Source organism: Saimiri boliviensis, chromosome 10 (assembly GCF_048565385.1).
Source record: "Saimiri boliviensis isolate mSaiBol1 chromosome 10, mSaiBol1.pri, whole genome shotgun sequence".
NCBI classification, from domain to species: domain Eukaryota; kingdom Metazoa; phylum Chordata; class Mammalia; order Primates; family Cebidae; genus Saimiri; species Saimiri boliviensis.
Window position 1 is genome coordinate 76,520,521 of NC_133458.1, and position 27,381 is coordinate 76,547,901.

General features: G+C 37.0%; 1 long non-coding RNA gene across 1 annotated transcript in view; it reads right to left on the reverse strand.

The window, feature by feature from the left end:
• LOC141580099 (uncharacterized) overlaps positions 1-19,750 on the reverse strand; it is a 355,445-nt gene extending 335,695 nt beyond the window's left edge. Inside the window, exon 1 of the long non-coding RNA XR_012512136.1 lies at positions 19,660-19,750. This is a non-coding gene — a long non-coding RNA (uncharacterized LOC141580099). The remainder of the gene's footprint in view (positions 1-19,659) is intronic.
• Between the last annotated feature and the right edge of the window lie 7,631 nt (positions 19,751-27,381).

The following is a 27,381-nucleotide window of genomic DNA, read 5'->3' on the forward strand; positions in this document are numbered from 1 at the left end:
ACAACAATCCTGGAACACTAATAAGCAATTATAGCAAAGTTACAAGTTACAAGGTAACATAGAAAAGTCAGTTGTGTTCTTGTATGTCAGCAACTACAATTTGAATTAAAATATGTTGCTCTTTATATGAACACATGAAAAAGAAATATGTATAATCTTATGAAATATGTACAAGATTTACATGAGAAAAACTACAAAGTGCTAACAAAAGAAAGCAAAAAGTATCTAAATAAATGGAGAGATATTTTATGTATATAGATACAAACAGTATTATTCTTCCCAATATGGTCTATAGATTTGATGCAATTCCAACCAACATCTCACTGAACTATTTTGTGGGTATCAAACAACTGACTCTACAGTTTACACAGAAAAGCAATGGACTCATAAAGCCAACACAACACTGAAGGAGAACAAAATCATACAGCCGATCTCATCAAACTTTAAGCTTTACTATGAAGCTACAGTAGTCAAGACAATGTAGTATTGTTGACAGAATAGACAGATAAGGTAATGAAACTTAATGGAACCCAGAAACTGATTTTCACAAAGATGATCAACTGATGAAAGGAGCAAAGTCCAGTCATTTAGGCACCACTTCTTAAAAAGACTAAGTAACTGGACATCCACGTGCAATAAAAGTTAAATTAGACATACACTTTAGTTCTTCTACCAAAAATAATTAAAAGAGATCATAAACTTTAAGACAGAAAAATCAGAAAACTTCTAAAATATAACTTACAACAATATTTAGGTGACCCTGGCTTTGGCAATGACTTTTTATATATAATACCAAAATCACAATTCATTAAAAAAGATAAGCTAGACTTTATTAAAATTAAAAATTTCTACTCTGTAAAAGAATTGTTAAGAGAACACAAAAACAAGACATCAACTGGGAGAAAACATTTGCAAAGATGTATCTGATAATAGCTATTATCCAAAATATATGAAGAACTCTCAAAACTCAGCAAAAAGACAACAACCGTTTTAAAAAATAGGCAAAACATCTGAACAAACCCCAAAGAATATTCACCAAATATATATATATATGTTCAGTATATAGAGATGGTAAATAAGCAGATGAAATAATGATCAACATCATATTTCCTTAGGTAATCACAAACTAAAACAATAGTGGGTGACTATTACATAGATATGGAATGGCTAAAATCCAGACCACTAATACCAAATGAGAGCACTGATGTGGTTCAATAGGAACCCTTTTCATTGCTGGTGTGACTATACAGTGATAAAGCCACTTTGGATATTAGTTGTCTGTTCAGTTTTTTAGCAAAGCCAACAATAGGTTTCCTGGGGACTTCTGCCAAGATGGCCAAATAGAAACAGCTCTGAGAGCTGTTCCCAGAGAGAGCAACCCAGAATGCGAGCTATCTGCACTTCCAACCAAGGTACCACATTCACCTCAATAGGACTGGTTGAACAGTGGGTGTAGCACAAGAAAGGCAAACCAAGGCAGGGTAGGGGTCTGCCTCACCCAGGAAGTGCAACTTGCTGGAGGACTCCCCTGCTACCAAATGAAGGCCATTGGGAACTTTTCCCCTCCAGCACTCCAGTTCAAATACTGTGCTTCTCCCAAAGTCTTTACAACCTAAAGACCAGATCCCCACCGAGCTGACAAGCAGCGTGAAATACCAGCAAAGATCTGAGCGGCTGCTCCAGCTGGCACTATGGCCTGTCAGTGCAAATCTGGGTGGACAATTTGGCTGGTGCAAAACACCTGCAAGACAGAGCTTTCCCCTCCCCAGAAAGATGGGGAGCTGAAAGCAGGGAGCCAAGTGATACAGCTTGGTGGGTCCCACTCCCAAAAAGACCAGCAAACTGAAACCCTCCGGCTTGAGAGTTTCACAGCCAGCACATCAGTATGAGCTCCACCGGGGACGATTCAGCTCGTTGTGGGAAGCGCGCCTGCCATGGCTGAGGCAGTTCTAATCTTACCTGTGTAAACAAAAGCCAGAGGAAGCTCACACAGCATCTGGACTAAGCTCATGGCAGCCCAGCAGTGCTTCTGAAGGCAAACTGTGATTAGACTCCCTTCTTGCTGGGCAGGGAATCTGAAAAAAAGTCAGCAGCACATCAGGGACTTATAAATAAAACCCCACTTTCCTGGGACACAGTACTTGGATAAAGGGGTGATTGTAAGTTCTGCTGCAGCAAACTTAAGTGTCCCTGCCCAACAGCCCTAAAGGGAGCAATGGAGCTCTCAGCACAGCACTTGAGTTCTGATAAGGGACAAACTACCATCTCAAGCAGCCCCCTGACCCCCATATAACCAAAAAAAATGCCTCATATAGGAGAGCTCTGGCTGACATTCAGCAGGTACCCTTCTAGGATAAAGATAAGATAACAGAGGAAAGAACAGACAGCAATCTTTGCTGTTCAGCAGCCTCCGTGAGTGATTCCCAGGCAAGCAAGGTCTGGAGTGGACCTCCAGCAGTCCTACAGCAGAAAGGACTGACTGTTAGAAGGAAAACTGAAAAACAAAAAGAAATAGCTTCAACATCAACAGAAAGGACATCCACTCAGGGACCTCATCCAAAATCACTAACTTCAAAAACCAAAGGTAGATAAATCCACAAAGACAGAAAGAAACCAGTGCAAAAAAAGAAAAAAATCACCAAAGATCAGAATGCCTCTCCTCCTCCAAGGGATCACAATTCCTCACTAGCAAGGGAACATAACAGGATGGAGAATGAGTGTTATGAACTGTCAGAAGCAGAATTCAGACGGTGGGTGATAAAAAAACATCTCTGATCTAAAGGGACATGTTCTAATCCAATGCAAAGAAACTGAAAACCTTGAAAAACGGTTACATGAAATGCTGTCTAGAATAATCAGCTTAGAGAAGAACATAAACAACTTGATAGAGCTGAAAAACACAGCACAAGAACTTTGTGAATCATATACAAGTTTTAATGGAATCAAACAAGCAGAAGAAAGGATATCAGAGACTGAAGATCAACTCAATGAAATAAAATGAGAAGGTAATATTAGAGAAAAAAAGAGTGAAAAGAAACGAACAAAGCCTCCAAGAAATACGGGATTATGTGAAAAGATCTAATCTACATTTGATAGGTGTACCTGAATGTTATGAGGAGAATAAACCCAAGCTGGAAAACACTCTTCAGGATATTACCCAGAGACTTTCCCCAACTTAGCAAGACAGGCCAACACACAAATCCAGGAAATACAGAAAACACTACAAAGATATTCTTCAAGAGCAACCACAAGGGACATAATCATCAGATTCACCAGGGTTGAAATGAAGGGAAAAGTACTAAGCACAGCCAAAGAGAAAGGTCAGGTTACCCACAAAGGGAAGCCAACCAGACTCACAGTGGATCTCTCAGTAGAATCCCTACAAGCCAGAAGAGAGTGGGGCTATTATACAACATTCTTTAAGAAACGAAACTTTCAACACAGAATTTCATATCCAGCCAAACTAAGCTTCTTAAGTGAAGGAGAAATAAAATCCTTTCTGGACAAGCAATTGCTGAGAGATTCTGTCACCACCAGACCCGTCTTACAGGAGCTCCTTAAGGAAGCACTAAACATGAAAAGGAACAACCAGAACCAGCCACCGCAAAAATGTACAAAATGGGAAAGACCGTCAACATAATGAAGAATGTGTGTCAACTAATGGGCAAAACAATCAGCTACTATCAAAATAACAGTATTAAATTCACATATAATAATATTAACATTAAATGTAAATAACCTAAATGCCCCAATCAAAAGATATAGACTGGGCCGGGCATGGTGGCTCACGCCTGTAATCCCAGCACTTTGAGAGGCCGAGATGGGTGGATCATGAGGTCAAGAGATCGAGACCAACCTGGTCAACATGATGAAACCCCGTCTCTACCAAAAATACAAAAATTAGCTGGGCATGGTGGCACATGCCTGTAGTCCCAGCTCCTCAGGAGGCTGAGGCAGGATAATTGCTTGAACCCAGGAGATGATACAGACTGGCAAAGTGGATAAAAAGTCAAGACTCATCAGTGTGCTGTAATTAGGAGATCTGTCTCTTATGCAAAGACACACAAAGACTCAAAATAAAGGGATGGAAAAAGATTTACCATGCAAATGGAAAGCAAAAAAAAAAAAAAAATCAGGTGTTGCAATCCTATTCTCTGATAAAACGGATGTTAAATCAACAAAGATCAATAGAGACAAAGAAGGGCATTACATAATGGTAAAAGGATCAATGCAACAAGAAGAGGTAATTATCCTAAATATGTATGCACCCAATATAGCAGCAACCAGATACATAAAGCAAGTTCTCAGTGACCTACAAAGAGACCTAGATTCCCACACAATAATACTGGGAGACTTTAACACTCCACTGTCAATATTAGACAGATCAACGAGACAGAAAATTAACAAGTATATACAGAACTTGAACACAGATCTGGACCAAGCAGACTTAATAGACATCTACAAAACTCTGAACCCCAAATCCACAGAATATACATTCTTCTCAGCACAGCATCACACCTACTCTAAAACTGACCACGTAACTGGAAGTAAATCACTCTTCAGCAAATGCGAAAGAATGGAAATCATAGCAAAGAGTCTCTCAGACCACAATGTAATCAAATTAGAACTCAGAATTAAGAAACTCATTCAAAACTGTACAACTACAAAGAAACTGAACAACCTACTCCTGAATGACAACTGGATAAACAAAGAAATGAAGGCAGAAATAAAGATGTTCTTTGAAACCAATGAGAACAAAGACACAATGTACCAGAATCTCTGGGACACATTTAAAGCAGTGTCTAGAGGAAAACTTACAGCAATAAATGCCCAAATGAGAAGCGAGGGAAAATCTAAAATTGGCACCCTATCATCAAAATTGAAAAAGCTAGAGGAGCAAGATCAAACAAATTCAAAAGCTAGCAGAAGACAAGAAATAATTAAGATCAGAGCAGAGATGAAGACAGAGACACAAAAAGCCCTTCAAAAAAAAGCAAGAAAGCCAGGAGCTGTTGTTGTGTTCAAAAGATCAACAAAATAAACAGACTGCTAGCCATACTAATAAAAAAAGAAAGAGAGAAGAATTGAATAGATGCAATCAAAAATGATAAAGGGGACATCATCACTGATTCCACAGAAATACAAACTACCATCAGAGATTACTACAAACAACTCTATGCACATAAACCAGTGAATCTAGAAGAAATGGATAAAATCCTGGATACTTACACCCTCCCAAGACTGAATCAGGAAGAAGCTGAATCCCTGAATAGACCAATAACAAGGTCTCAAGGCAGCAATTAATAGCCTACTAACAAAAAAAATGTCCAGGTCCAGATGGGTTCACAGCACATTTCTTCCAGACGTACAAAGAGGACTTGGTACCATTCCTTCTGAAACTATTCCAAACAACACAAAAAGAGGGAATCCTCCCTAACTCATTTTATGAGACCAACATCATTCTGATACCAAAACCTGACAGAGACACAACTAAAAAAGCGAGCATCAGGTCAACATACATGATGAACATCAATGCAAAAATCTTCAATAAAATACTGGCAAACCAAATACCACAACACATCAAAAAGCTTATCTATCATGATTAAGTAGGCTTCATCCCAGGGATGCAAGGCTATTTCAAAATATGCAAATCTATAAATGTAATCACCACGTAAACAGAACCAAAGACAAAAACCACATGATTATCTCAATAGATGTTGAAAATGTCTTCAACAAAATTCAACAGCCCTTTATGCTAAAAACTTTCAATAAACTAGGTATCGATGGAACATATCACAAAATAACAAAAGCCATTTACAACAAACCCACAGCCAATATCATACTGAACAGGGAAAAACTGGAAACATTCCCTTTGAAAACAGGCACTAGACAAGCGTGCCCTCTCTCACCATTCCTATTCAACATAGGATTGGAAGTTCTAGCCAGAGCAATCAGGCAAGAAAAAGAAATAAAGGGTATTCCATTAGGAAAAGAGAAAATCAAATTGTCTCTATTTATAGATGATGTGATGGTATATTTAGAAGACCCCATCATCTCAGCCAAAAATCTCCTGAAGCTGATAAGCAACTGCAGCAAATCTCAGGATACAAAATCAATGTGCAAAAATAACAAACATTCCTATACACCAGTAGCAGACAAAAAGCCAAATCATGAATGAACTCACATTAACAATTGCCAAAAAGAGAATAAAATACCTAGGAATAAAACTAAAAAGGGTGTGAAGCGAAAAACCTCTTCAAGGTGAACTACAAACCACTGCTCAAGGAAATAAGAGAGGACACAAACAGATGGAAAAACATTCCATGCTCCTGGTTAGGAATAATCAATATTGGGAAAATGGCCATACTGCCCAAAGTAATTTATAGATTCCATGCTATCCCTATCAAGCTACCATCAACCTTTTTCACAAAACTGGAAAAAAACAGTATAATCTTCATATGGAACCAAAAGTGAGCCTGCAGAGCCAAAACAATCCTAAACAAAACGAACAAAGCTGGAAGCATCATGCTACTTGACTTCAAACTATACTACATTGCTACAGTAATCAAAACAGCACAGTACTAGTACCAAAACAGAGACATAGACCAACGGAACAGAACAGAGGCCTCAGAAGTAATGTCAAACAACTACAACCATGTGATCTTTGACAAACCTGACAAAAACAAGAAAGGATTCCCTGTTTAATAAATTGTGTCGGGAAAACTGGGTAGCCATGTGCAGAAAGCTGAAACTGGACCCCTTCCTTGCTTGTTAAACAAAAATTAACTCCAGATATGTCAAATATTTAAACATAAGACCTAAGACCATAAAAACCCCAGAAGGAGACCTAGGCAATACCATTAAGGATATAGGCATAGGCAAAGACTTCATGACTAAAACTCTAAAAGCAAAGGCAACAAAAGCCAAAGTAGACATACGGGATATAATTAAATTTAAGAGCTTCTGCACAGCAAAAGAAACAATCATTAGAGTGAACTGGCAGCCAAAAGGATGGGAAAAGTTTTTTGCAAGCTACCCATCTGACAAAGAGCTAATATCCAGAATCTACCAAGAACTAAAGCACATTTACAAAATAAAAACAAACAACTCCATTCAAAAGTGGCCAAAAAATATGAACACTTTTCAAAAGAAGACATTTACACAGCCAAAAATCATATGAAAAGTGCTCATCATCACTGATAATTAAAGAAATGCAAATCAAAACCACATTGAGATACCATCTCACACCAGTTAGAATGGTGATTATTAAAAAATCTGGAGACAACAATGTTGGAGAGGATGTAGAGAAACAGGAATGCTTTTATACTGTTGGTGGGAGTATAAATTAGTTCAACCATTGTGGAAGACAGTGTGGTCACTCCTCAAGGATTGAGAAATAGAAATTCCCTATGACCCAGCAATCCCATTACTGGGTATATACCCAAAGAATTATAAATCATTCTATTATAAAGACACAAGCACATAAATGTTCACTGCAGCACTCTTTAAGATAGCAAACACCTGGAACCAACCCAATTGCCCATCAATGATAGACTGGATAAAGAAAATGTAGCACACATACAGCATGGAATACTATGCAACCACAAAAAAGATGAGTTTGTGTTCTTTGCAGGGACATGGATGAATCAGGAAACCATCATTCTTAGCAAACTGACACAAGAACACAAAACCAAACACTGCATGTTCTTATTCATAGATGGGTGTTGAATAATGAGAATACATAAACACAGGGAGGGGAACATTACACATTGGGGTCTGTTATGGGTGCATAGGGCTAGGGGAGACATAGCAGGGGTTGGGAAGACTGGGGAGGGATAATATTGGAAGAAATGCCTGAAGTAGGTGACAGGAAAATGGAGGCAGCAAACCACCATAGCACAGGTGTGTACCTATACAACAATCCTGCAAGATTTGCACATGTACTCCAGAACTTAAAGTATAAAAAAAAAAAAAAAAAAAAAAAAAGTTTTGCCAAGTAATTCAGCAATTGTACTACTGGTAACTTACACAAATAATTTGAAAACTATGTCCACACAAATACTGGCAAATAAATGTTTATAGCAACTTTATTAATAATTGCCAAAACTTGAAAGGTACCAAGATGTCCTTCAGTAAGTAAATAAATAAGTAAACTCTGGTTCAATCATATAATAAATATTACTCTGCAAAAAAATAATTAGCTATCAAGCCACAAAAAGATGTGGAGGAAATGTAAATATTTATTTTCACATGAAAGAGGTCAATTTGGAAAAAACTATATATTGTATGATTTCAACTTAAGAAAGTCTGGAAAAGGCAGAACTATAGAGAGAATCAATGCTCAGTGTTTGTTGGGGGAATGAGATGAGGGATAAAAGAAGAAATAAATAGGTAGAACACAGCGAATTTTCAGTACAGTGAAACTATTCTGTATGAAACTGTAATGGCAGAAACAGGACATTTTTCATTTCTCTAAACTGATGAAACAATATAACCCACAGTCTCAACACTAATGTAAACTATTGACCTTGATTAATAATAATGAATCTATATTGGTTCACCGATTATAACAAATGCACTCTGAAAGTGGAAAATGTTAAGAGGGCAAACTGTACTGGGGGAGAGCTAGCACATGAGGGCTTTCTGTGCTTTTTTTTTTTTTTCTCTTAGCTTATTCTCATTTTAATACTTTCATAAAAGCCTTCATTGTAAAAGGCAGTGTTATGGGGTATATGTGCAGATTATGCAGGATTGTTACATAGTTATACCCATGCCATGGTTGTTTCCTGCATCCATCCCCCAGTCATCTACATTAGGTATTTCTCCTAATGTTATCCCTTCCTAATCCCTCCACCCCCTGCTATTCCTCCCTTAGCTCCCCCACCTCCCAGCAGGCCTCAATTTGTGTTCACCTCCCTGTGTCCATGTGTTCTCATTGTTTAACTCCTACTTCTGAGTGAGAACATGCAGTATTTGGTTTTCTGTTCTTGTGTCAGTTTGCTGAGAATGATGGTTTCCAGATTCATCCATGTCCCTGCAAAGGACATGAAGTCTTCCTTTTTATGGCTGCATAGTATTCCGTAATGTATATGTGTCACATTTTCTTTATCCAGTCTATCATGGATGGGCATTTGGGTTGGTTCCAGGTCTTTGATATTGTAAACAGTGCTGTAATGGACATATGTGTGCATGTGTCTTTATAACAGAACGATTTATAATTCTTTGGGTATTTACCCAGTAATGGGATTGCTGGGTCAAATGGAATTTCTGTTTCTAGATCCTTGAGGAATCACCACATTGTCTTCCACAATGGTTGAACTAATTTGTACTCCCCCCAACGGTGTAAAAGCATTCATATTTCTCTACATCCTCTCCAACATTGTTGTCTTCAGATTTTTTAATAATCGCCATTCTAACTGGTGTGAGATGGTATCTTAATGTGGTTTTGATTTGCATTTCTCTAATGATCAGTGATGATGAGCATTTTTTATATGAATGTTGGCTGTTTAAATGTCTTCTTTTGAAAAGTGTCTGTTCAAACCCTTTGCCCACTTTTTCATTAGGTTTTTTTCTCTTGTAATTTTAAGTTCTATGTAGATTCTAGCTATTAGCCTTTGTAGGATGGGTAGCTTGCAAAAACTTATTCCCATTCTGTTGGTTGCTGGTTCACTCTAATGATTGTTTATTTTGCTGTGCAGAAACTGTTAAGTTTAATTAGATCCCACTTGTCTATATTGGCTTTTGTTGCCATTGCTTTTGGTGTTTTAGTCATGAAGTCCTTGCCTATGCCTATGTCTTGAATGGTACTGCCTAGGTTTTATTCTAGGGTTTTCATGGTGTTAGTTCTGTATTTATTCCCCAATTTATTTGTAACAATAAAATTTCTTCAAATAACAAAATATATTTTTAAGAAAGAGTATAATTCATTAGACCAGCTAGAATTTACTTCACAAATTCAAAATGGGGCTTATTATTCAAAACACAATATAACTGACCATATTAAAAATGTTAATAAACCATATAATGATCTTTGTAGAAGCAGAAAATCTCATCTTACAAAATTCAGAATCCATTAGTGATTTAAAATAAATACTTAGGAAGCCAGGAAACGTCCTCAATTTGATAAACAACATATATGAAAAACATACAGATAATATACTTAATGGTGAAATAGCAAATAATTACATGCTAGAAATCAGAAATAAGACAAGAATGTCTGCTTTCACTGTTGTTTGGCATTTTAGCAGAAGTTCTAGACAGAGAAATAAGGCAAGAAAGACAAATAAAAGACTTCTCAATTGAAAAGGAACAAATCAAGTCTTTTTATTACCAAATGATATGAGTAGGTATGGGTAAAATCAAATGGATTCTACAAAATAACTACTTGAACTAATAAGTGAGTTTAACAAGTATTAAGATATAAAATCAATGTAAAACATAAACTATATTTCCATAGATTAATAGAGAATAAGTAGACACTGAAATATGTGAAATATTTTTATTAAATATGAAAATTTAGTGATAAATTTGATAAAAGATGTGCAACTCCTTTACACTATAAATTGTAAAATACCTCAACAAAAATAAGACTTAAATGGAGAATGTATTATATGCTATCATAGTCACAGGCCAGAATATTCAATATTGAGTAAGATATCAATTTTTCTCAAATTATCTATAATGTTCTAGAATCCCAGTAAAAATCCTACAAGTCTTTTTTATTGAAATTGATAAACTATGTCTATAATTAATATGGAAATTCAAATTGCATATAATAGCCAATCAGCCTTGAATTTAAAAATAGAGATAGAAAACTAATTCTGATTAAAGATTTATTATAAAGCCACAGAAATTAAGACAATGTACTGTTAACATATAGACCAATGGAATGGTATAAAGAGCTCAGAAAGAGATCCTCAAATAAATGAACTGATTTTCAACAAAGATGCCAGACAATTCATTGGGAAACTGTTAGTCTTCCCAACAAATGGTACTGAAACAATTTCATATTCATATTTTTAAAAAATATTTTTATTCATACCTTGTACCATAAAGATTAACTCAAAATGGATCATAGAGCTAAGCATAAAATGTGAAACTCTCAAATTTCTAGAAGAAAACTCAGGAGCAAATCTTTGTGAACTTCTTTTACAGAAATATTTAGGTATAACAATAAAAATATACTCTGTCAAAAAAGACTGAGATACTAAACTTAGCAAAACCAAGCACATAACCATTTCAAGTGTTGCTAAGGATGTAGAGTATTTGGAGCTCTTAAACAGTTATGGTGGAAATATTAAATTGGGAAACAACTTTTAAAAATTATTTGACATTTCTTAAGAAATTAAGAGATCGACATAGTATATGATCCACTCATTCAAATCTTAACTAACATAACACATGTCTGTAGAAGAAGTTTCATGCTAATGTTTTAGAAGCTTTATTTGTAAGAGCCACAAACTGGAGAACGGAATAAACATTGTAATAAAGCTCTAACTATAGAATACCTACATCAAGAGTTAACTATTGATAACTGCCACAACGTGAATGAATAGCAAAGTAAAAATGCTGAGCCAAAGAACACAGGCAAAAAATAGTATACACTGTCTGTTTCCAATTATATGATACCCTATATATTTCATACTAATCTATAGCAACATAAAGCAGAAGAGTGATTGACAAGTGGGAGTAAGAATGTTTGGAGACTTGAAGGTAAGATTATAAGGGAACAACAGAAAGTTTTTTCAGTGATGAATAATTTCATTATCTTGATTGTGACAATAATTTCACAGGTATATACACATGTTAACACTTACCAAATTGTACCTTTGAAGTAACTGCAGTTAATTGTTAATGTATCTCAACACAGCTGTTTGGTTTCCTTTTAAACACAGGTAATTTATATGACAATCAGAATTTAACTAGCTATACTTTCTCCCAGAGCAAGGGATAAAACTGACAATACGTATTTTTAAAATTAATATGAATGCCTTCTTTTAGATATAAACTCAGTTGCATAGTACTTGATCTTCAAAGCTTTGTTTAAAACAAATTTCAAAAAGATAGTTAATCGGTTTCTACAAGGTGCCCTTTAGAAAGCCAAAATTATCAACTGCATTTATTTATGCTTTTTTTTTTTAGACAGGGAGACTGTCACCTGGAGTGTAGTGGCATGCCCACGGCTCACTGTAGCCTTGACCTCCAGAAGATGAAGCAATCCTCTTGCGCGAGCCTATCAAATAGCTCAGACCACATGTGTGCACCACCACCCCTGGCAAATTTTTTAATTTTTTTTAGAGACAGGTTTTCGCCATTTTGCCCAAGCTGGTTTTGAAATTCTCTGCTCAAGCTATCCACCCACCAGCCTTCTGAAAGGCTGAGATTATAGGTTTGAGCCACTGCACCAGGCCATCAACTGCATTTATTTAGTAAATCACATTAATAATTCCCAAATGTTAAAAATGAATTAAATAGTTTCCGAATGTTAAAGGTGAGATTTTTGCTTATTAATATAAGGAGAGTCAGGAAAGAAAAGAATAAATTGACAATAATGAACACTACAGAGGAACAAAATTACATGATCTCAACAAGATTTATTTCCCCTCTATTCTCTTATGAATCTTCTGAATGTGCATTAAGCATCAATACAAACCAAATAATTCATGACAAAAATTGACACATAAAGACAAAATCTGATGCCCAGAATATCCTAAGTATTCTAAGTAAAATTTCATTAATGATTCTATACTGCATTCTCTTTTTCAGTAAAATAAAGGTAACTGTATCTGTTTCACAGGTGATTTTTAGCAGTGAAGTCATTAATACATGTAAACTAGTGAAAATGGCACATGACATGTAGTAATCCTCACTAATTTGAGATTGTTGGCATCTATGGAATATATTCACTTCTCAGGTTTTAAGAACAGGGTATTTTAGATAGAGCATTTCTCTCTGCCTTTGTGTCTACCTCTCCCTCTCTCTCTCTCTTTCTCTTTCTATCTCCATCTTCTGTCTCTGCATCTGTTTTTCTCTTGCTAACACACACACCACACACTGCAATGACAGAGATTTTATTATTTTACACAGAAAAAAATGGACTGTCAGAAATAAAACTCTGTTAAGGCTACTTTATTAATACAGAACTGAGTCAGGATACTGTTAAACCTGCAGACTCCAAGTCTTTTATTTTTCAAGTACAGTTTAAAAAAAATTTATTATACTTTTACAGGAAAAGAAAGGATAAACTCAGACACCCCAACAGTCTCACTGCTTATTTGCCATTTGTATATTGTCTTGGTAAAACATCTACTCAAATTTTTCACAATTTTTAGTTGGTTTATTTTTTGCTGTGGAGTTTTTATTTTGTTAAGTTTTTTTTATTGCATTTTATGTTTTGGGATACATGTGAAGAACATGCAAGATTTTTGCATAGGTACACACATGGCAGTGTGATTTGCTGCATTTCTCCCCATGCTCTCTCTCCCCACCTGCTGTGGAGTTTTAAGGGTTCTTACCATCTGTATACAAGTCCTTGTGAGACATTAGATTTTAACATAGTTTCTTCTGTTGTAACTTGTTTTTTCATTTTCTTAACAGTGTTTTTAACAGAGTAAAAGCCTTTTTTTTTTTTTTCTTTTGAGACGGAGTCTTATTCTTTCCCCAAGGCTGGAGTTCAGTGGCCGATCTTGGCTCACTGCAACCTCCGCTTCCTGGGTCCAAGCAATTGTCCTGTCTCAGCCTCCCATGTAGCTAGGATTGCAGGCATGTGCCACCACACTCAGCTAATTTTTTGTATTTTTAGTAGAAACGGTGTTTCACCATGTTGGCCAGGCTTGTCTTGAACTCCTGACCTCAAGCAATCCACCTGCCTCAGCCTCTCAAGTGGCTGGAATTACAGGTGTGAGCCATCATGCCCAGCCAAGACTTTTTGTTTATATACATGTGCTTCTCAAAATTGCAAAAGAAAAAGTGAACTGAATAGCAATAGGAATTTATAATCAATTATTACACAGTTACTTAAGACAATTAAGCAGCAAGAAAACCCTGAAGTTTAAAGAAATGGCAATGCCATAAACAAATTATGGTATTAAGCATAAATCTCTCAAGACAGAAAATTTAACTTGCATGTTTAAGTGAAACTATTTCTGCTCAAAACAGTAAACATAATATAAAATTACTGATGATGGCTATTTGATTTGAGTGATTGTACGTTTACTTTTAAAATGTGTTTACTTTTAAAATTTTGTATTATGGAAAATTATTAATTTTTCCAACCCAATCTGTTACAAAATTTCTTATGAGAATTCTACAGATTAAACTGCTATAGAGGAATTCAAATTCGCTGAAGACAGAAATTCAGTAAGATGCATTTTTGAAATACAAGTACATAGAAGAATGCCCTGCATTTGAATGAAACTTGATAAATGTTTATAGAATTGAATAAGCTTTATGTTTTATGTGTTCTCATTGAATATTGTTTTCAATGCAACGATATTTACTTTACTGTATTTATATTTCAAAATAACCAGTTTGCTCACAGACTAATACAGTCTAGAATGCAAGAAGCATGCTATATAGGTATTTCATGTCTCCAGCGAACTGCATATATTTTATTTATTGTAGGTTCTCAATAAATTTGAGTCCATTTTAAAACACTATTTTTAAAATGAGTTAAAGTGATTTTGAAATTTCCATTGCATTCAAAAAAGTACTCAAAAATACCATTTTTAGTTATATGTTTTAAAATACATTTTTAGTCATTTTAACATGTGAACGAAGCATTTAGTCTGACGGGACATAGTTCATCTGCTACAATGCAAAAAGACTTGCAAAACATAATATAAGCCTTTGGTATCATCTATTCTTACAACTCTGTGACTGTATAGTCTAATGACTGCTTCCTTTTACAAAAAACTCTTTCTTACAGTCCTAAGTCAGCAGCAAATTAAAAGATATAAAGGTTGGAGGGAATAATTGGTAAGCATGCAACGTTGCTACTGCCCTCTGTAACAACAGAGAAGAAGCTACTTATCTCAAATTTGTCTTAGTGCTATTAAACTATGGTGCATTCATTATTCTTCACAACAAAATCCCCTTGTAATCAGGTTAGAGTTGAGAGAATGTGGTTGAATTCTAAACATGAAGCTTTTTTAATGTGGTTGACTTGGCAAGGTTTACTATGCATTTCATCACTAGATGTTGTCATGCATGTTAATTTTTTTTTTATGTATCAGTTCACTCTTTTCTAATTAATTCACATTTAGAGCATCTGACTGATCACAGGAGACAAATTTGTAATTAAATCAGACTGCTCATAGAGGCAAGTATTTTTAATTTTTAAAAAAAGAAGAGACAAGAAATACTATTGATGATTTTCTCAAGAACTATAATGGACCCCTTACCGTCATTTTACCACTACATGAAATTCCCCCAATGTTAGTTCATCAGCCAAAATTCTTGACTCTTTAGCAGTGTTTTATATCATATCTCTATTTTTGAAAATTATTTTGCCTTGATTTCAATGTATATTTTCTTTGTATAGTTTCCTCTCCCCTTGCTGTGTGTACCATCCCAGAATATTTTTGCATAATTTTATTTATTTCACCATTTCTTGAGTATCATTTTTCTAACAATTCTGCTATTAGCCATTTTCCCCTTTAACTCTAGCGGTTAGTTTTGCCCTTTCCCATGGTTTCATAACCATTTATACACAAATGATTTTGGAATCTATATTTACAAGCAAACTGCAAAAGGCATGCATACCAACCACGGAGAAGGCAAGTCCAACCATTCAGAGTGAAAACTTACCATAAATGATAGGCAAGGCCAGGCTATTGAGCACTGACAAGCAGCCTTGTCTGCAAACCAAACCTTTTTCTTCTGAGCTCCAGCCCTGATCTCAAGCATCTCAAGAATAGAACCTTAAAACTAAGTGTGTCAGTGATCTATTGCAGTATTAAAAACCACTCCAAGAATTTGTGGTTTAAGCTAACATTTATGAGTCTATGGCAATGATGCAGATTTACACCAGGCTCACCTTATCACAGTGGACTTCCTCCTTTGCCAGCATATGAGCTTGGATTGGGTCTGGCTACTCTGGGATGGCCTTGCATGACGTAACTCAAGTTGACTTACTTTTCTCTCAAATCTCTCTAGCAGGCTAGTCCAGGTCTATTGTGAGAGTAGCAGTGTGGATCCAAGAAAGGAAATGGATTGTACAAATACATTTTCAAGCTTCCACTTTTGCCACTATCCCAAAATGAATCACATCACCAAGCCCAAAGGTTATTAACTGAGGACATTAATGTAATCTATTGACCCAACTCAACATGTCGATACTACTACTTACTATTTCTTTACCTTTTCTTCCAGAATATAGACCGCCTATATTATTTTTCAACTGGATCACTGGCACCTACATAGTCATTATTCTTGACTTTTCTGTTTGTCTCAACTGCCTACATTCAGTAAGTCACAAAATTCTGTTGACTCTACCTAACAGACATCTATTGCTTTCTCAAGTTTCTTCCACATATGCTGCTGCTATGGTGAGCTCTCATCTTTCACCTCAATTCTCTAATTGACCATGTCATCTCCAGATTTGACCCTCAAAATCTATCTTTTACATAGAAACCACTTTGGTTCAGATCTCTCTGAACTATAAATAACTCTCAGGAAACAGCATAAAAGCAGTTTTTTACTGCCCGCAGCATAAACTTCACATATGACTCATATGAACTTTCATGATTGGGTACTTATATTCCAACCTGCATTTCTAGCTACTTATTTTCTCGAATTTTATGATCCAGCTATAATGAATTACATTTAGTTGTTTTGGATACACCACACACTTACTTGCACATGTTACTTTTTGGCTAGAACACACCCTTACAAGACTAATAAGGAAAAGAGAGAATTCATTGTGTTCTAAATACACATCCAAGAAGTTAATGTAGGATTTGAAATTTCCTGAATGTAAGCAAGAAATAAAGTAATTTTACCTACAGTTAATTACTATAGGTAAATGGTGTTCCACTACCAACTGTTGAGTAACAACCAATCCAAACTTAGCGGCATAAAACAATTACAATTTAGTAGGCTAACAGAATCCACAGGTCAGATACTTGGGACAGAATACAACAGAGATGGCTTATTTCTGCTCTGGAACTTCAGATGAAAGCTTCAAATGCACACAAAGCTCCTAAATCCCAGTTACCCTACCTTACTTGCCCTATATGAGCTACAGCATGCATAAATGTACAACTGCAGCTTTCTCTACCCTGTCTCTACACCAAACTCCCTCTGTAACCCTGCATGGCAGCTTTCTCTCCTTTGTAGCTATAAATAGCCAAAAGTTCTGCCTTTCATCTTTCCTGGTATAACTGTGTTGTGTTCCACCATCAAAATGTTGGCAGCTGTGGCCCATCTAGAGTGGCCCCTGCCATGATATCCCTTCTGAGTTAGCAGGGCAGGAGCCTCTTGCTACCCAGGTACAGCTGTGGTCACCCAGCTATGGCTACAGACAAGGGAATCCCTGTGCTCTTGGGAGCTAGGAGCAGGCAGGGGCCCTGCTCTTCTGGATGCAGCTGTAGCCACCCAGCTGCAGCTGTAGACCCAGGCATCTCTGCACTGTTGGAAGCCCAGCAAGGCCCACCTCCCTATGCAGGCTCAGAGGTGCCTGCTTCCACTGCCTGGATTCTCCACACTCTTGGCACCTGCTCCAATCTTGGAGCAGAGTTGAGGCCAAGCCTAGGCGCTGGGTGTGTGCACACTCAGGGCAGAACTAACATGCTAGCCATCTGCTTTCTCGGCCCCCTCCAGACTTTGGCCACCAATGAGCATGAAAGGGAGGCTGATGGCAGCTCAGCCCTGGCACAAACAGCCTAAGAGCCATGAACAGTGACAAGACACAGACAGACTCCTGGGCAGAAAGGAGTAGGTTCCTAGTGAAGCCCCACGTTCAGGCCCTAGGTAGGCCTGGAGCCTGGGGTCAGGCTTCCGGCCCCACAGACTGAAGTGGAAACTCATGGTGCTTCTTCCAGGCCCACCCATAGCCACCCACAGACCAATCAGCATGCACTTTCTCCCCTCCAAAGCCTGTAAAAACTCTGGACTCAGCCAGACTTGAAGAGACAATGGGACAACCTGTCTGTGTGGAGGAGTCTCCACAGGGTCTCCTCTCTGCTGAGAAATGAGAAGACCATGGAATGACCAGCTGCAGAGAGGACCTACCCACCCCAGGCTCTTCTCTCTGCAGAGAGCTTAACACCCATCAGGACACCCTGGCTGCAGAGAGGCACTTCCCTCTGGGGTCTCCTCTGAGCTGGTGTATCACTCAATAAAGCTCCTCTTCACCTTGCTCACCCTCCAGTTGTTCACACCACTCATTCTTCCTGGACACAGGAAAAGAACTCGGGATCCATCAAATGCCAGGGCTGAAAGAGCCAGAACACAAATATGGCTGAAACACGCCCCTTGCTCACCACGTCGTGGGTGACAAGAAGGAGAGAAGAGAAAAGGAGAGAAGAGCTATGGCCCTTCAGAAAACCCAGATCTAGGAGATCCTCAAACCAGGCTGTGACATCCTCTTTGGGACTCTGTGGTCCCTGGCACCTCCAAGCTTCCAGGTGCCACCTCATTCCCCAATGCCAGCCATGGAAGCTGCTTGTGGTATCCCTGGCCCAGTCAAAGACTCGCAGGGAGCCAGCCAGTGTCTGTACTGGCGCTTGGAGCTGCCTGCCTCACCACAGCCAGCGTGCCTGGCTGTGCACAGTGGTTGGACCCCAGGATCACTCGCTAACACACCCTTCACCACTCTGGTCTCCCTTGGAGGCATGGGATCCAGGCTGGTAGCACAAGCTGACCCCATTCTGTCAGGCTGAGTGGGCCCAAGAAAAACGCAAGCAATGGCGCCACTGGCCACAGAGGTTTCCTAAAGCAACACCTCAAATATCCTCTAACAAAAGGAATCTTTAAATTATATATCAAGTCTTTCCTCATTTTCAACACAGTAAATATTAAACCTACATATACACAAATATATACACTTAATTATGTCAGTTTTCTCATATATGTTTATATATATATATGCATGCATATAAGTATGTAAGTAAAGACTTTAAAATATGACTATGCTTCAGTCAGTAGAATGCACTTGACAGAGCAGGAGCAGCACCGTCTAGGACAAGCACTGCCACTTAAGGTTCCAGCTCCCTTTCTAACCTTATGCATTTCAAGGAAATCACTTCTTTTCCAACAACAAGCAGCCAGAAAGAACAGACACTAAAATACAGGTAAGAGAGCACAGGCACAGAGGGCGGGCGGAAAGTCTCCTGGGTAACCACTAAACTTCACACTCATACAATGGACCCCAGTAAAACAGTGTGCCCTAATAAGCACATTCCTTTCTCTTTAGGTATACTAAGACAGGGAAGCTAAAAGCAGACTTGGGGTATATGCCTGCAGCTGTAGGAAAATGAATGGGAAAAGACAGAAAACTCTCCCTCCCAGATAAGTAGACAAAGAAATGTAGAAACATTCCAGTCCTGTGATAAGCTCTCCTGCCCTGAACCCTTAAAAGCTCTTAGTCTGTAAGAGAGAGTGCCTCTGACCTAACTCGGCCAGAAGCCCCTCGCAGGTTTATTACCAAAACAAACCTACCTTTAACTGTTGAATCATTTTTCATGTTTCTTTCCTCTTTCTCTAATTCTCACAGGGCTGAGAAGAGAAATTCAAGATAGTTCCTAAAAACCTATTAAAGTTTGAGTGAATTAGCATAGCAATGCTTCAATTCAGCCATAAATAATAGAACTGGAGTGGCAGTAGAATAATGAAAGTGAAACCATTCTTGGTTATAATTGTACTTGAAAGTAGGAAATACAGACATAACAATTTACTACATATTGTGAGATTAAATAACTTTAAATTTTTAAGTCAATTTTTTGCCAGAATTTTTTTTATAAAGAATACTTTTAGTTTCTAGAAATCTTCTCAATTCCTGTAAGTTGTAACTTTGCTGAGCCTATGCCTCATCACTTACAGACTTAAATAAAAGTGATTACCTACGGGACCTCTGAAGTACCATTGAGCTAGGAACTATTTTATTCTATTTGATCAAAACCAGATATATCATCTAACGATAACTAACTCACATGTTCTTCCACTGTTGGTATATGAAAATCTAGGCCACACACGCAAGCTTATTCTAGGCTAGTAATTTTCAAATTACACTTTCTAAGACTCTAGTGGTTCCTTTAGGCCTACAGGCCTACCAGGGGAATGAATGTGTAGCACTTGAGGCTCCTGTGTCAGTTATTTGTTGCTACAGTAACACTGCATAAAAACCAGCCACGAAACTCAGTGTCATAAAATACTGTTTAATGCCCGTATGTCTGGAGTCATTCACAGCCAGTTAGGTAGATCTATTTATTAGCACTGTGCCTGATCATGTGTGTGCGGATTCCTTACTGTCGACTATCTGAGCTGGCCTTGTCTCTCTTTTGTGTATGTTCCTTATCCTCCTCTAGTACTTAGAAAGCTATTGGTAGTACATCCTGCTAACCGTGATGACCCAAGTGTAGGTAGAATACCAAGCTTCAATGCAGTAGCCCATTTCAATAATCTGCTATCATTCAGTTGGTCAATACAAATCATATGACTGACTCACATCCAAAAGGTTGGTGCAGGTCACACCGCCTAAGAGGACACTGCAAAGTTCTATAACAAAAAGCACAGATACAAGGAGAAGAAAAATTGAAGATCATCAGTTCAACATCTCTACAGTGCCTTAATACAAAGTACTTTTATCTATTTCATGTATTGGACTACACAGCAAAATGGCAACTGAAAAAGATATTCTCTTATTTTTAAAAATATATGAAAATATTGTAGGTGAAATTGTGCCAAACTCCTCAAACTCTCCCTACTTAACCTGAATCTTCTTGTACTGATTTCAGTTTCCAGATAATAATTTTGACAGCAAACTACAGCTACTACATATAGAGCTGGCACTCTGCCTAACTCCTATCCTATAATTTTGTAACTCTGCACTTGCAAAAAATCTTTGTTCTATTTTTTTTGTACTCATCTTTCTTCTTCAATCTTTCAATGCTCGTACTATGATAAACTTCTCAAACCTAAATCCAAAAGAAAAACACCATTTTTTGTATTTCTTAATCAATGCTGGGCTAGCTTCAATTCTCTCACAGTGGAATGAGCAGAAGAGATTAGGATGTTACGTTTCTTGAATTCTTTTCTTGCGTGTGAACTGGTCCCCAATTGTGCTATTTACCACTTAGCCTTTAAATCATTTGGGTCTGTCAATTGCTTCCATATGCTAGGGTTTCAGTGGTACAACACATATTGTAACAACGAGCCACAAAATGCTATTCTCCTTAGGAAACCAAATTTGTATAGCCCACCATAGTGCAAATTACCATTTCTGTTTCTTTATAATTTCTTTGACTCATCATTGATTCACATGCATTCAGTAATAATTGAACTAGAGTAGGTAGTTCCACTTTGATGAGAATTTCCATCCCCCACAAGAATGACATAGAAAACAACCACAATTATATTGATTACTTATCATGTGCTATTTTTCAATATCATTTCTCTATTCTTATAATACCTTAAAATATGATTATCATTTTTCCTTTTGACAGATGATAAAACGATGATTTTGGGGGATGAAATAACTGCACCAATTTCATAGAAGTAGTAAATTTTGGAGATGAGAAACAAACATAATTTTGTTTTTTCTTTAGGTTTATGATTCAGATTTACAATGGAGTTTTCAAATATATATATATATATATATAATATATATATATATATATATATATGTTTCTCCTTGTGTGCCCAAGGGCAAATATGCAAATATAGCCAAGCATATACATTTGATCCAAAAAACTGTATTCATTAGCTTCTGGTGGTGTGCCAAATGTAGTCAGAGATGCTGGAGAGCAAGACCTGATAGAAGCACGGTCCTGCCACCCACAGCTTACAGACAACCTAAAATACATGTTGGAGTATACTTGCTCCAAGCCTGCGCCACCTATAAATATTCTCCTCATTCACAAGCAAAGAAAATGTTCATGAAAACTATAAAAATGTTACTGTTGCTGAATGACCAAAAGAAAGCTATTTTAGAAAGATAAAAATCCAGTGTCTCAAACACCATATCCATGATGAAGGATATCTATAATTGTTTTCTAATTTTCAGTGTTTTAAACTCTGCCTATTTCTCTAGCTTAAGAGTATTGTTTTTTCTTAAACTTTACAGGGTATCCCATGAAAGTATTCCTTTTCCAAAGGCACTGAAATCTTAAATCTGGAGACACGATTCAAAAAGGCTGAAAAGTATTGTTGTAGCAAGTCTTCAGGGATTCTCTATTTTGCTTGAGCATAAACATTAAACATAATTTTATTTTAAAAAGTGATTTTTGCCCTATCATTACAAATGTTAACTATTTTTCTATGACGCGCATTTGATTTACTCACTCTAGTATGAATTTGTATTATTTTTACATAAATGATATATAAATCAGTACATAAGAAGAGGATTGACTAGTATTCTCACAAAAAAAAAAGAATATGGGTGCTCTGATCTTTTCTTTCAACAAATTATTTAAAATATTTCAAATGGCATTCAATTGAAAAGTTATCCATTATGTCATAACACATTACAGCAAACGATTATCACAAAATTTAAAAAAACAGGAAGCCAGACAAACATACATAAAAACAAAGAACTCTCTGGGAAAAATCAATTTAAATTTTTGTAAGAGGCATGGAGGAGGAGGAGGAGTCACACCAAAAGGAGAGAAAAATACCATGCTGCTTTGCATTGACTTTAAGCAGCTGCCACTTAAGTCATTACAGTGTAGGCATTCCTTAAGATGCCAATGAAAATTTCCATATGTAAATTAGGTGGCTGCAAATTCTTTCAGTATTGCTACTGTTATTTGAAACCTCAAACTAACATATTCTAATTGTGTGCAGTATGATGTTAGGGAAATGATTGCGTTTATTGGTGATAAAGTTTAGACATAAGGTGGTCAAGGACTGACCAAGTTACTTAAAAAACGAGGAAAGCTCCAGAGTACCCCCTCTTTAAATTGTACTTTGTAATCACTTTCATTCATTATTTCTTCTATTTATTCATTCAGTAAACTGCAATTATTTGGGAAGAAACTAGTAGGCACTCATAGCTTTTGAAACATTAAATTAATGAAAGGTAAATGTTTCAGAGACAACTCCAGGGAGTCATTTCCTCGACTTCACTACAGCCACAATGAAATTTAAAACAGAAGAAAAGAAATGTTTGTTTTAAGCAAATCCAATGTACAAAAATCCAAATTTTAGTAAGAATAAATGATGCTTATTTGTACTAGAAATGAATTCTTCATTATACAAATTGTTTCCCATAAAAATCATTGTAATGGTGAACTGCTTGACTAAAATAGTAAGAGCTTATATTTTCTCTGTGGTATAATTTTCCCAATCCTTTTCCCCAGATGACCCATTTGCTAAAATAATGCTTACATGAGACTGGACAACAAAATTTACCCACTCATACCAGACTATTATTAATAGGAGCAGCAAATCCATACGAGTCTGCGTCAACTCAATTCTTGGCTTTTTGGAAGAAAAGACTTTGACTGAGGGGCATAGGGCAGATGTAGAGACCTAGGCAAGTTTTAGAACAGGGGTGAACTTTATAACTTCTTGTTAAAAAGTTTTAGAGCAGGAGCAAAATGAAGAAAGTTGGAAGAGGACCAAACAGGCGACTTAAAAGACCCAAAAGCCTCGCCCGACCCTTGACGTGGGTTTTTCATACCTTGGCAGGACTCTGAGGTTTGCATTTCTGTTCCCCCGATTCTTCCCTCCAGGCTGGCTGTCCGCACGTGCAGTGTGGCCGGACAGCACCTGGGAGAGGCCGTCTGTGCAGTGTGTCTGCTGGAGTTGTGCACACGCTCATCTGAGGCGTCTTTTATCCGAGGAGCGTTCTAGAGCAAACCTACAAACCAGTTAAAACGCCATTTTGCCTCTTAGTGCGCATGCCTTAACTCACTCACCCCTCACCTGCGGTCTCACTGGGCCACTGCTCATTACCAGCTTCAGGTGTTTTCTATGCTTCAGGTGTTTTATCTCTTGGGAGACTGAGTTTTCCTAGCCTTGGCTGCAACTAATTATTATCTTAGGGAGACAGTTTAACAACTGCCTGGCCATCACCTGATGGTTGCCCTGTGGTCGTGGAGTAGAGCCCTCTCCTGCACTGATCGTGTCAGCCTAGCTTCCTACGCTGACAGGACAATTTGAATAACTGCTTTTAAAAGATTCATCTTCTCAGGTATTTGCTCTGCAGCCTGAGATAGGTGTGGACAACAGCAGAGCCAGATTACTTGACACAATAGGAAGATTAGAGAGGTTTTGGGAGACAATAATGTAGAGGGTGAAAGAGAATGAAGAATGGAAAATAATTGTTGAAATAGAACCAAAGGCCTCCAATGGGGATTTAATACAATGATTTTGCAGCGTGTCATTACTTCTAGGTTTTCTTTGTGGGATGCTGGAAATTAAACCCTGAGAAAGTAGACTATTCACAGGGAGACTCAATGTAAAATGTGTGTATTAGCCAGAATTAATGTTCTGATCAATTCACGAAATAGTTTTAAACACTAATGGCAGACCTAGAAAGGTTTTACAATTACTTAGGTAAATATAAGAGCCCCTCCTTATCTCTCTGTGTGAATGACAGGCATGAATATAATAGATGGGGTTTAGGATGCAAGATCTCAAAATATTTAAAGCTGAAGGAATTTGAGCAAACCACAGAAGAGATGTCTTTCTGACTTTCCCCTGCCCTTTCTTCCTGAAGCAGGTCATAAAAACTGGGAAGGGTTTTCTGGCCTTCTCTTAAAATAGGTTATAAAAGCTTCATATGAGAGGTGCCCTCCTCATATCCAGAGAAATGAGCATTTTTGTCTTTGAAGACTCAAGAACATAGAGAAGAATCTCAGCAAACAGATTCTAATATGTTTCCCTCAGTTTACTTCCACTAGATCATATTCCATTTTATCATGTTTCTCCATGATTCTGCATTCAACATCAAACCTAGCATAAAAGTATTTAGGTTTGACTGTTTCTTTGGATCTTCCCTTACGAAGGCTCCAATGTCACCTAAAACATATAATAAATAACAATCATCCCTCAGTATCCATAGGAGATTGTCTTCAGAACACCTAAATGTAAGGGTGCTCAAGTCCCTGTTATAAAATGGCACATAGTCTATGTACATCCTCTCATATACCTTAAATAATCTCTAGATTACTTATAATTCTAATGTACTATTCTAATGTACTATAAATGCTATATAAATAGTTGTTATACTGTATTGTTTTTATGTAAATTTTTTTATTGTTGTGTTGCTATTTATTTATTTTGAATATTTTTGATTCATGGTTGATTAAATCTATGGATATGAAACCCACAGTTATGGAGGGTAGACTGTAAATCTGTGTGCTTTTCTCTTGTTAACCTGTCTTTTGTTCTAAGGGCATCAGTCATGAACCTAAAACCTTTTACCTGGGTAAAAGAAAAGCAATTTTCCTTTTTTATATCATCATAAACTGACCACGTTTTGAAGATAGACAAATATACAAAGTTCTAGAAAGACAGAAAAAAAGCAACTCAGACTTTCTGAGGAGGTCAGGAAAATATCATGGAAGGTTGCAGGGAAGGAAGAAATTTTCCTCTAAGCTTTTAATAATGGCTGAGGGATCTGTGAATGAAACTGACAAGCAGATTAACAAAAAAAAAAGGCTTACATATTTATTGATTTTTAATTTTCCATGCACCATGGCATTATTTTAAAAAATGAATTCTAAAACAAGAAGCAAGATTTGGGAACTTATATGCCACCTTAATAAGGGAAAGGATGAGTGATTAAGGCCACTTATGGGAGAGAAAAATGAATTTTAGGAAATATATATGAGACCTTCTAAGAATAAATGAGAGAGTTTGTGGCAGTAACCGTCTGAGTTTGGTACAAACTTCTCATCTCTTGTCCTATGACAAGAGTCAGAGTCAGTTTTTCCTAGTCAATGAAATTTCCAGGGAGGAAATTTGGAAAATGTAAAATTTTTTTTTGAGGATATATTTTTAGGCAGATAAGGGGCCTTCACAGAAAGCCTCTTCATTCATTTGCTGATCCTCAAATGTCTTCGGCTCAAGATAATCCTTACGACATTGTGGCATATTCTGTACCATTTCAAGGTCAGATTAAGTTCATTTATACTAAGAGAACTGTAGACCAGATGAGTTAAAGAAACAAAGGCAAAGAAATGCATACGGTGCATGTAGAAAGAGTGTAAAAAATGAGAAAGACATAAGAATAACTGTTGAAAGCCTCCATAAAGTTAAATTCCATACAGTGATTACGCAAGCTGTGAGCATATAACACAAGCCTCAAACTCTCAGAAGATAAGAAAAAGTCAAATAAGAATAGAGTACTAAAGGCTTTATGCAGTGCATTTCACATTGTGGACTTCAATACTTCATAAACAGATATAATAGTGAAACAAAATGAGTTCTGGATCGTGGGCTAAACCTATGACCACAAACAGGAGAGAGAATCTTGAGAAATGCCCTCGTGCCAATGCATGTAGAAGAAGGAAGAATCCTGATGAAGTTCAGAACCCACTATTCCAAAATATGGCACTTTGACATACTGAATAAGTGAAGGAATTTGAGAAATCACAGAAGCAGGAAGGTGATGCAGATTTTTCTTGTTCATCTTCCCTACAGCAGGTCATGAAAACTAGGGAGGATTTTCTGAGCTTCTCCTGAAACAGTTTATAAGACTCTCATTTGAGAAGTGGCTTCTCTATACCTAGATAAATGGGTATAGGAAGAAATACCCATTGTTGTCCTATTATATTTTTCCATGAGTCTCAGATTCTTCATGAAATTCAGCAAAAGAAATACTCAAATTTCACTGTTTCTTCAGGACTTTATTTCCTTACGTGGGCTCTCATGCACATATAACATATTCAGTACATCTGTATGCTTTTCCTTTGTTAACTTGTCTTTCCTGTAGGGTCCTCACACATGAACCTAACATGGGTAGAGGAAATTATATTTTTTCTCCCTGCAGTTTTCCCACATTCACCACTCAATGGTTTCCATTTACACTTTGGCTTTATTGAAATAAGAAGACTTGTTTCTAATTCATCGAACATCCACATGAACAGAACTTCACATATATGTATCTTCACAAACATCCAAAACATGATAGACTGTATTAGTAAAGAAACAGTCCATGGTAGTTCACAGTATAGGAAACCAAGTACTGCTGGGTGAAAAACAAGCAGCTTATTC